Below are 5,922 nucleotides of genomic sequence, written 5' to 3' on the forward strand. Positions count from 1 at the left end.
CATAAGTTAGTTGTTAGACGTGTTTTGTTGTGAGTAGTATTTTTGCCTTCATGTATCCAAGTTGCAAGATTAGGGTTTTGGCTTCGAGAAAGATCCTCTAAGACAATATATTATAAATCAATTCCAAAGTGTTTAGAAAATTCTATATTTATCTATTTTTTCTCCTTACTATTTTTACTCCCAACCAATCAAAATAAAGATAATTAATTTTTTTAATTTTTAAAATGATACATAAATGTATGAATATTAGACATTTGTATATAAGAAGAAAAATCTTTCAATACTATTGGCCCGATCAAATATTTATTTGCATAGAATCAAAAAAAAATTAAATTAAAACCAAAGAGTATAAAAATATCGGGTAAGTACAGTAATTGTGGGATGGTAATGGGATGGTAAAAGTGTTTGACAAAATGACAGAAAGAAATGAGGTGGCATTTTCAGTGTTGCGTTATCTGTTCAGATTCAAGTTTGCCATGGGAGAAAATTACCTTATTTCATCAAAGTTATCTGAGGAATCCAACTTTAAATAACCCAACAAACAACAAACTGTGGGAATTAAAGTTTGCAGTCAAGAGCCTATTGGAAGAAATGTTTTTGACGCCTTCTACAGGATGCAACTTCAACGACCACCCATAACTAGGTTTCTTTATCCCAAAATTTTAATTGCCTGCACAACCCTCCCACTCGTTCAGCGAACACACGCTGTGCTAATTAAAATCGGATTAGAGTGGGATTTATTTATAGCCAGCGCCCTTGTACACGTTTACGGCAAATATGGTTATTTAGAGGATGCGCGCCAAGTGTTTGGCAAAATGCCTCGTCGGAATGTGGTATCATGGACCGCTATGATGGTCGGCTGTGTGCATGCTGGATGTGCACAGGATGCATTGCAGTTGTACCAAGAAATGCAAATTCAGGAAGATGTCATGAGGATTAACTCTAAGTCTCTTGCAATCGTCCTTAGTGCCTGTGCTCACTTGGAAGCAATGCAACAGGGTAAGCAGCTTCATGCCCATACTTTCAAAACAGGATTCCATAGCAGTTTGTCTGTTATGAATGGACTTGTGAGCGTGTATGCCAAATGTGGAAACACCCATTACGCCCGCAAAGTGTTCGATGAAATGAATCAGCGGGATGTAGTCTCATGGAATGCAGTGATTTCTGGATGTACTCACAGTGGAAAGGATAGGGAAGCGTTGCAATATTATTGTAGAATGCAACAAAGTAATATACAACCAGATTCAATCACTCTGTCTAGTGTTGTTAGTTCATGTGCCAGCTTAGAAGAACTGGAACAGGGCAAGCAGGTACATGCTGAAATAATTCAAACTGGATTCGAATCCGGTGTTTCTGTGGGAAACGCTCTCATTAGTATGTATGCTAAATCCGGTAGCATGGAGGATTCAATCCAAGTTTTTGTAAATATGTCCCGAAAAGATCTGACCTCTTGGAATGCAATGGTTGGAGGGTATGTTCAGGGATGTCAATTTGAAGAGGCTATTGAGCTTTTTCACCAAATGCAAGGCAAGGCTGGTGAGATGAACCATATCACATTTGCTAACATTCTAGGTGCATTTAAAAGTCCAGAAACTCTAATAAAGGGCAAGCAATTGCATGCTTGTGCCTTTAAAACTGGATTTACAGCAGAGTCAATTGTAAGGAATGCCCTTCTAACCATGTATGCAGATTGCGGAAGCATAGATAATGCTAGCAACTTGTTTTCTGAAATGCCTGAAGAAGATGTGGTATCCTGGAATGCAATGATCACTGGATATACCCAAAATGGCCTTGGTAAGGATTCGCTCAAACTCTTTTCTCAGATGCATCTTTTAGGCATACACATCAAACCTGATAATTTCACCTTTGCCACAACTCTCACAGCGTGTGCAAGCTTAACAACTTTAGAAAATGGTAAGCAGGTTCATGCAATTATAACGAAAACTGGGTTTTATTCAGATATCTTCGTTGACACTGCCCTTGTTGACATGTATGCAAAATGCGGCAGCATAAATGATGCAGAGAAAGTCTTTAACAACATGTTTGAACCAAGAGATTTTTCCTGGAATACCATGATTGCTGGGTATGCTAAACATGGTTATGCTTACAAAGCATTGAAAATCTTTTCTAAAATGCAAGAAGCGGGATTGAAACCAGACCACATCACATTTGTTAATGTTCTTTCTGCATGCAGCCATGCTGGTCTAGTGGATGAAGCTCGCATCTACTTTCATTCAATGATAAAGAACTATGGAATCACACCAAGAGTAGAACATTATGCATGTATAGTTGATATTCTTGGGCGTGGTGGTTTTTTGGATGAAGCTGAATCTTTTATTAAGGAAATGCCATTACAACCTAGTGCTTTGATATGGCGTATTCTTCTTGGTGCATGCACAGTGCATGGCAACCTTGATATAGGAAAACGTGCGGCAGAATGTGTACTTGAGATGGAGCCACAGGATGCTGCCACTCATTTGCTGCTTCAAAAGATATATGCTGCAGTTGGAAATTGGGATAACGTAGCAAAGATGAGAACAATGATTAAGGATCTTGAGGTGAAAAAAGAAGCAGCATGTAGCTGGATTGAAATCAACAACAGGGTTTATGTCTTCATTGCCGAAAGCAGAAGGTATCAGTGAATATCATGCTAGTAATCAATGCAAGATCAAAAACATGATGGAATGTATGTGCCTCAGATCTTATCTGCTACGTGCTTTTGAGTGGAACTGGAAGGGAGGAAATGCCAGGGTGAGAAATTGGTAATTTCAATGGTACTTATGAGGATTTCACATTCCTGATCTGTTTGGAAAACAAACTGTTTAAGCCATGGCTACAGCCTACAATTATAGCTGTTCAAGGACAGGAAATATCCTTGTGCAAATTAATGGCACAACAAACCAGAATCAACCAAAGCGAAAAGTATGATATATTTGTCTTCTTATCTTGTGCAGGGCCGCTTCTAATCACCAGGGATGTACAAGAAAGTGGGGACTCAAAAATGGCATGTATCTGGAATAATGTATAAATTATTTCCTCAATATGTTTATGAAGCTGAGGTGTGTCCTTATCTTACATGCTACCTATCTTATGGTTAGGAGTAGAGAGAGACTTTTTGATAGGTAAGTCCATCATTCTGGAAAATATGAAATGGATGATCCTCAGAAAAATATGATGAACTCACTACATCAAAGAGAGTGTACAGCTTAACTGTCAGAGAAATATTCCGCCGCTGTCAGCCTGTATGCATAGATAACATTCCAAGTATATTTCAAACAGGGTAGATAAAAAGAGATCAGATATGCAGGATTCTCCAAAAAATAATTTCAATTTTCTCCTCTGCCATTACTTGTCTACCGTGATCGCATGCAAGATTATCAGAGGGAACAAATGGAAAATAAACACAATCCAAAATAGCTTGACAAACTGAATACATGAGATCTAATTATCAGACAAATGTATTAAACATCAATTTTTAATGAGTTAACTTTCGATCAATTCAATTGCCAGCTCCACTACAAAAGATTCTAAAACCTATAAATAATATTTAGTCACGTCTATGACAACAGAGAACCTTATTCACAATTGTTTGTAGGAGTGAAGTTTGTGGAACGGGAAAATAATATTATATTGACGAGTTCAATTCGAGATGATTTTTTTTTTTTTCCAAAAGGCGTACATAAAGGCTTGTATTCTGTGGAAAGCCAAAAAAACAAAAAAAAACAAAATCAATTAAAAACTCACTCTCATCCATTCTTATGCAATACTGCGAGGTGGAAAATGTCTGAAACAAAGTTGGGTAGAAAGGGTTTTTTTTTTAACTTCTAGGGCAATTGAATCTGAAAGATGACTTCATTTTGGAGTGTGATGCTTATAGTGACATTAGGAGCAATTAGTTAATGTCTTGACAACTGGTTTTGGGTGGTCTTCTCAACAAGAGGGGTTTTGACATATTGGGGGAACTAATCATCATCTTATTTAGAAAAAGAACTAAATTGCTCAAGACAAAGGTTACAAGATTGATTGTTTCCTAGATTGTTTAATGTTTAATTTCATAGACATTAAAAGTTTTTTTTCCTTTACATTGACTATAGTGTATACTTCTTAGATTTGAAACTCATAGCCAAAACTCCAAACTAAATTGTTTTTTTCCAGTCCATGGACCAAGAAAATTATGACGAAGTTATTTCAAACTTGGTCAGGATTTAATTTTACAATGTACTTAGCTCAGCAAATAAATTAAGCTCGAATGAAGTATCTTTGATTCACTACAAGCAATAGGTATGAACATTATCACATAGAAGGTGAGCCTATAAACTTGACATACAACTACCCTTTACTGTCCTCTCTCATCTTTTGACATAGCTCACCACAGGCATTGCGCAACTTTGTTTTTTTTTGGCTCACTAGACTTTTGTCTTGGAAATGAGTTGATTTACATATATTAACGCTACAAGGGTTTCCTTATATGAAATGAACGAGCTCTATTTTCCATCTAATAACATTTGGTACACGGAAAGGGAAGCATCACCATCCAAACTCTCTTAGTCGTTTGATCTTTTATTCGTAGGTGTTTGTTGTCTTTCACATGTCATCGCTTTTTCATAGGAGATGCAAGATGATGCAAGCTATCTAGATCATATGATTTCTCTTGTTTCTAATTTCTCCATTGACTGTGGATTATTCACAAAATGTTGTTGTCGAATACGCTTTAGAAATGTTCAAGCAATTGCAATTGGCAGGTGTGGAGCTAGTCTATGCAGCATTGTCCAACATACTCACTACCTAGGCCAAAGAGATTTGGAATAGTCATAAATCTAAGGATAAAACATCAAATTTACTTAACTCTTGTTGTATTTGCAACTGTCCTAGTAGACATGTATGCAAGAAGTATATACAGGGCACATCAATTGCTTGACAAAATGTTTGGACAAATATGTCACCTCATGAGATGCAAATTGTGTAACATACAACCTTAGTTATGGCAATACCTCTCATACTAGGAGGAAGGTCAAGAAAGTTTTTCTAGTTTAGTCTCATATAAGGTAGCTAAGTTCTATGCAAAATTTTACAGATATTAACAGTAACAACAAAAGGGCTAAAAAGATATTGAACAGCATAACAAGTATCTCTTCATTCCAATTATTTCATGTGAATGTAATTTTAAATATAGTTTGTTCAAGTTAGTCTTCAATATCACTACTTAGTGCTTACCATGGCAATCCACATCAAGTGTTGACAATGACACATAAAGTATTTGAAAACAAGACACAAGTAGAAAATCCCTTTAAATGCTTTGAGAGCGCCTAAGAAAGAGAATTGCTTGAGTGGAGTTAATTTATTGAAAGAAAATGTAAAAGATGATATAGATGCACTCCCAACTCTTTTGAACAAATTTATTCCTCATGAGATTGCAAATTTGCACCACTAATTTCATTGGTGGTGTTTAGTGGTGAAAATGGCATCAACGAATTTAACAATATAAATTAGATGAGATGAATTCATTAGTTAAACAATTTCACCCTAAGCCATTCAATACAAGAGAAAAAGGAGCTTCCAAAAACAACTCTTAATATTCTTTAGGGGGAAAGGGGAGACACTTTAATAGGATCACAGGTCTCCACAATTTCGAGTCACTGAGCCCTTCAAATATGTGTGTGAGGAGAATATGAGAATTTTCAAATATGATTCAACTTATGATCCAAATTAGATTAGCTAGGACCAAAAGGAAGAAGGGTGTCGATAATAAATTTGAATTATAAAGAGAAATGCGATACAAGGAAATGTACTCTTTAGCCCTTGATAGGATAATGTGACTATGAAATTGAACTAATTGATACTGTGTGAGTAAAATTAACCCATTTAAGATATAGATCTAGGAAAAAGATATGAAAGGAAATAAAATATGAAAATACTCACCTT

At 36.0% G+C, this 5,922-nt stretch overlaps 1 pseudogene across 1 annotated transcript; it reads left to right on the forward strand.

Moving 5' to 3' along the window:
- Positions 1-369: 369 nt before the first annotated feature.
- Positions 370-3,498, forward strand: LOC149539794 (putative pentatricopeptide repeat-containing protein At5g09950 pseudogene; annotated as a pseudogene). The gene has a single exon (XR_016355944.1). The product of XR_016355944.1 is annotated as a putative pentatricopeptide repeat-containing protein At5g09950 pseudogene (transcript).
- The last annotated feature ends 2,424 nt before the right edge of the window (positions 3,499-5,922 follow it).

This window comes from Cupressus sempervirens, chromosome 9, assembly GCF_028749045.1.
Source record: "Cupressus sempervirens isolate cs-2001-9-10 chromosome 9, ASM2874904v1, whole genome shotgun sequence".
NCBI classification, from domain to species: domain Eukaryota; kingdom Viridiplantae; phylum Streptophyta; class Pinopsida; order Cupressales; family Cupressaceae; genus Cupressus; species Cupressus sempervirens.